Source organism: Procambarus clarkii, chromosome 6 (genome assembly GCF_040958095.1).
Source record: "Procambarus clarkii isolate CNS0578487 chromosome 6, FALCON_Pclarkii_2.0, whole genome shotgun sequence".
NCBI lineage: Eukaryota > Metazoa > Arthropoda > Malacostraca > Decapoda > Cambaridae > Procambarus > Procambarus clarkii.
The window spans coordinates 20,381,842-20,387,841 of NC_091155.1; positions in this window are offsets into that span (position 1 = coordinate 20,381,842).

Here is a 6,000-nt window from a genome sequence, read left to right on the forward strand (position 1 = left end):
TCTAGGCTTGCAGTTACACAACTGGCCAGGGTCCGGTTACACAACTGGTCGGGCTTTGGTTACACAACTGGTCGGGCTCCGGTTACATAACTGGTCGGGCTCCGGGGGTGTCACTTGGGCTTCGGGTTGTGCATGGTCGGGCTTCGGTTCGTGCATGGTTGTGCTCCAGAGGTTGTTTTTTTTTATGTTTGTTTTAAATTGTTTGTTCGGTTCATTCATTCTAGGCTTGCATTACACAACTGGTCAGGGTTCGGTTACACAACTGGTCGGGCTTCGGTTACACAACTGGTCGGGCTCCGGTTACATAACTGGTCGGGCTCCGGGGGTGTCACTTGGGCTTCGGGTTGTGCATGGTTGGGCTTTGGTTCGTGCATGGTTGTGCTCCAGAGGTTGTTTGTTTGATGTTTGTTTTAAATTGTTTGTTCGGTTCGTTCATTCTAGGCTTGCAGTTACACAACTGGTTAGGGTCCGGTTACACAACTGGTCGGGCTTCGGTTACACAACTGGTCGGGCTCCGGTTACATAACTGGTCGGGCTCCGGGGGTGTCACTTGGGCTTCGGGTTGTGCATGGTCGGGCTTCGGTTCATGCATTGTTGTGCTCCAGAGGTTGTTTTTTTTATGTTTGTTTTAAATTGTTTGTTCGGTTCGTTCATTCTAGGCTTGCAGTTACACAACTGGTCAGGGTCCGGTTACACAACTGGTCGGGCTCCGGTTACACAACTGGTCGGGCTCCGGTTACATAACTGGTCGGGCTCCGGGGGTGTCACTTGGGCTTCGGGTTGTGCATGGTCGGGCTTCGGTTCATGCATGGTTGTGCTCCAGAGGTTGTTTGTTTGATGTTTGTTTTAAATTGTTTGTTCGGTTCGTTCATTCTAGGCTTGCAGTTACACAACTGGTCAGGGTCCGGTTACACAACTGGTCGGGCTTCGGTTACACAACTGGTCGGGCTCCGGTTACATAACTGGTCGGGCTCCGGGGGTGTCACTTGGGCTTCGGGTTGTGCATCTTCGGGCTTTGGCTCGTGCATGGTTGTGTTCCAGAGGTTGTTTTTTTGATGTTTGTTTTAAATTGTTTGTTCGGTTCGTTCATTCTAGGCTTGCAGTTACACAACTGGTCAGGGTCCGGTTACACAACTGGTCGGGCTTCGGTTACACAACTGGTCGGGCTCCGGTTACATAACTGGTCGGGCTCCGGGGGTGTCACTTGGGCTTCGGGTTGTGCATGGTCAGGCTTTGGTTCGTGCATGGTTGTGCTCCAGAGGTTGTTTGTTTTAAATTGTTTGTTCGGTTCGTTCATTCTAAGCTTGCAGTTACACAACTGGTCAAGGTCCGGTTACACAACTGGTCGGGCTTCGGTTACACAACTGGTCGGGCTCCGGTTACATAACTGGTCGGGCTCCGGGGGTGTCACTTGGGCTTCGGGTTGTGCATGGTCGGGCTTCGGTTCATGCATGGTTGTGCTCCAGAGGTTGTTTTTTGATGTTTGTTTTAAATTGTTTGTTCGGTTCGTTCATTCTAGGCTTGCAGTTACACAACTGGTCAGGGTCCGGTTACACAACTGGTCGGGCTCCGGTTACACAACTGGTCGGGCTCCGGTTACATAACTGGTCGGGCTCCGGGGGTGTCACTTGGGCTTCGGGTTGTGCATGGTCGGGCTTCGGTTCATGCATGGTTGTGCTCCAGAGGTTGTTTGTTTGATATTTGTTTTAAATTGTTTGTTTGGTTCGTTCATTCTAGGCTTGCAGTTACACAACTGGTCAGGGTCCGGTTACACAACTGGTCGGGCTTCGGTTACACAACTGGTCGGGCTCCGGTTACATAACTGGTCGGGCTCCGGGGGTGTCACTTGGGCTTCGGGTTGTGCATGGTCGGGCTTTGGTTCGTGCATGGTTGTGCTCCAGAGGTTGTTTGTTTGATGTTTGTTTTAAATTGTTTGTACGGTTCGTTCATTCTAGGCTTGCAGTTACACAACTGGTCAGGGTCCGGTTACACAACTGGTCAGGCTCCGGTTACACAACTGGTCGGGCTCCGGTTACATAACTGGTCGGGCTCCGGGGGTGTCACTTGGGCTTCGGGTTGTGCATGGTCGGGCTTCGGTTCATGCATGGTTGTGCTCCAGAGGTTGTTTGTTTGATGTTTGTTTTAAATTGTTTGTTCGGTTCGTTCATTCTAGGCTTGCAGTTACACAACTGGTCAGGGTCCGGTTACACAACAGGTCGGGCTTCGGTTACACAACTGGTCGGGCTCCGGTTACATAACTGGTCGGGCTCCGGGGGTGTCACTTGGGCTTCGGGTTGTGCATGGTCGGGCTTTGGTTCGTGCATGGTTGTGCTCCAGAGGTTGTTTGTTTGATGTTTGTTTTAAATTGTTTGTTCCGTTCGTTCATTCTAGGCTTGCAGTTACACAACTGGTCAGGGTCCGGTTACACAACTGGTCGGGCTTCGGTTACACAACTGGTCGGACTCCGGTTACATAACTGGTCGGGCTCCGGGGGTGTCACTTGGGCTTCGGGTTGTGCATGGTCGGGCTTCGGTTCATGCATGGTTGTGCTCCAGAAGTTGTTTGTTTGATGTTTGTTTTAAATTGTTTGTTCGGTTCGTTCATTCTAGGCTTGCAGTTACACAACTGGTCAGGGTCCGGTTACACAACTGGTCGGGCTTCGGTTACACAACTGGTCGGGCTCCGGTTACATAACTGGTCGGGCTCCGGGGGTGTCACTTGGGCTTCGGGTTGTGCATGGTCGGGCTTCGGTTCATGCATGGTTGTGCTCCAGAGGTTGTTTGTTTGATGTTTGTTTTAAATTGTTTGTTCGGTTCGTTCATTCTAGGCTTGCAGTTACACAACTGGTCAGGGTCCGGTTACACAACTGGTCGGGCTTCGGTTACACAACTGGTCGGGCTCCGGTTACATAACTGGTCGGGCTCCGGGGGTGTCACTTGGGCTTCGGGTTGTGCATGGTCGGGCTTCGGTTCATGCATGGTTGTGCTCCAGAGGTTGTTTTTTTGATGTTTGTTTTAAATTGTTTGTTCGGTTCGTTCATTCTAGGCTTGCAGTTACACAACTGGTCAGGGTCCGGTTACACAACTGGTCGGGCTCCGGTTACACAACTGGTCAGGCTCCGGTTACATAACTGGTCGGGCTCCGGGGGTGTCACTTGGGCTTCGGGTTGAGCATGGTCGGGATTCGGTTCATGCATGGTTGTGCTCCAGAGGTTGTTTGTTTGATATTTGTTTTAAATTGTTTGTTCGGTTCGTTCATTCTAGGCTTGCAGTTACACAACTGGTCAGGGTCCGGTTACACAACTGGTCGGGCTTCGGTTACACAACTGGTCGGGCTCCGGTTACATAACTGGTCGGGCTCCGGGGGTGTCACTTGGGCTTCGGGTTGTGCATGGTCGGGCTTTGGTTCGTGCATGGTTGTGCTCCAGAGGTTGTTTGTTTTAAATTGTTTGTTCGGTTCGTTCATTCTAGGCTTGCAGTTACACAACTGGTCAGGGTCCGGTTACACAACTGGTCGGGCTCCGGTTACACAACTGGTCGGGCTCCGGTTACATAACTGGTCGGGCTCCGGGGGTGTCACTTGGGCTTCGGGTTGTGCATGGTCGGGCTTCGGTTCATGCATGGTTGTGCTCCAGAGGTTGTTTGTTTGATATTTGTTTTAAATTGTTCGGTTCGTTCATTCTAGGCTTGCAGTTACACAACTGGTCAGGGTCCGGTTACACAACTGGTCGGGCTTCGGTTACACAACTGGTCGGGCTCCGGTTACATAACTGGTCGGGCTCCGGGGGTGTCACTTGGGCTTCGGGTTGTGCATGGTCGGGCTTTGGTTCGTGCATGGTTGTGCTCCAGAGGTTGTTTGTTTGATGTTTGTTTTAAATTGTTTGTTCGGTTCATTCATTCTAGGCTTGCAGTTACACAACTGGTCAGGGTCCGGTTACACAACTGGTCGGGCTCCGGTTACACAACTGGTCGGGCTCCGGTTACATAACTGGTCGGGCTCCGGGGGTGTCACTTGGGCTTCGGGTTGTGCATGGTCGGGCTTCGGTTCATGCATGGTTGTGCTCCAGAGGTTGTTTGTTTGATGTTTGTTTTAAATTGTTTGTTCGGTTCGTTCATTTTAGGATTGCAGTTACACAACTGGTCAGGGTCCGGTTATACAACTGGTCGGGCTTCGGTTACAGAACTGGTCGGGGTCCGGTTACACAACTGGTCGGGCTCCGGTTACACAACTGGTCGGGCTCCGGTTACACAACTGGTCGGGCTCCGGTTACACAACTGGTCGAGCTCCGGTTACACAACTGGTCGGGCTCCGGGGGTGTCACTTGAGCTTCGGGTTGTGCATGGTCGGGCTTCGGTTCATGGATGGTTGTGCTCCAGAGTTGTTTTTTTATGTTTGTTTTAAATTGTTTGTTCGGTTCGTTCATTCTAGGCTTGCAGTTACACAACTGGTCAGGGTCCGGTTACACAACTGGTCGGGCTTCGGTTACACAACTGGTCGGGCTCCGGTTACATAACTGGTCGGGCTCTGGGGGTGTCACTTGGGCTTCAGGTTGTGCATGGTCGGGCTTTGGTTCGTGCATGGTTGTGCTCCAGAGGTTGTTTGTTTTAAATTGTTTGTTCGGTTCGTTCATTCTAGGCTTGCAGTTACACAACTGGTCAGGGTCCGGTTACACAACTGGTCGGGCTTCGGTTACACAACTGGTCGGGCTCCGGTTACATAACTGGTCGGGCTCCGGGGGTGTCACTTGGGCTTCGGGTTGTGCATGGTCGGGCTTCGGTTCATGCATGGTTGTGCTCCAGAGGTTGTTTGTTTGATGTTTGTTTTAAATTGTTTGTTCTGTTCGTTCATTCTAGGCTTGCAGTTACACAACTGGTCAGGGTCCGGTTACACAACTGTTCGGGCTTCGGTTACACAACTGGTCGGGCTCCGGTTACATAACTGGTCGGGCTCCGGGGGTGTCACTTGGGCTTCGGGTTGTGCATGGTCGGGCTTCGGTTCATGCATGGTTGTGCTCCAGAGGTTGTTTTTTTTATGTTTGTTTTAAATTGTTTGTTCGGTTCGTTCATTCTAGGCTTGCAGTTACACAACTGGTCGGGGTCTGGTTACACAACTGGTCGGGCTTCGGTTACACAACTGGTCGGGCTCCGGTTACATAACTGGTCGGGCTCCAGGGGTGTCACTTGGGCTTCGGGTTGTGCATGGTCAGGCTTCGGTTCGTGCATGGTTGTGCTCCAGAGGTTGTTTATTCGGTTCGTTAATGCTAGGCTTGCGGTTACACAACTGGTCGGAGTCCGGTTACACAACTGGTCGGGCTTCGGTTACACAACTGGTCGGGCTCCAGTTACATAACTGGTCAGGCTCCAGTTACACAACTGGTTAGGCTCCGGGATGTCACTTGGGATTCGGGTTGTGCATAGTCTGGCTTTGGTTCGTGTATGCTTGTGCTTCGGATGTTAGTTTGTTCGATTTGTTCATGCTAGGCTTGCGGTTACACAACTGGTCGGGGTCTGGTTACACAACTGGTCGGGCTTCGGTTACACAACTGGTCGGGCTCCGGTTACATAACTGGTCGGGCTCCGGTTACACAACTGGTCGGGCTCCGGTTACGTTACTGGTCGGGCTCCGGGGATGTCACTTGAGCCTCGGGTTGGGGATGGTCGGGCTTCGGTTCGTGCATGGTTGTGCTCCAGAGGTTGTTTATTCGGTTCGTTAATGCTAGGCGTGCGGTTACACAACTGGTTGGGCTCGGGTTACACAACTGGTCGGGCTCGGGTTACACAACTGGTCGGGCTCCGGTTAAATAACTGGTGGGGCTCCGGGGGTGTCACTTGGGCTTCGGGTTGTGCATGGTCGAGCTTCGGTTCGTGCATGGTTGTGCTTCAGATGTTGTTTGTTTTAAATTGTTTGTTCGGTTCGTTCATGCTAGGCTTGCAGTTACACAACTGGTCGGGGTCCGGTTACACAACTGGTTGGGCTCTGGTTACACAACTGGTCGGGCTC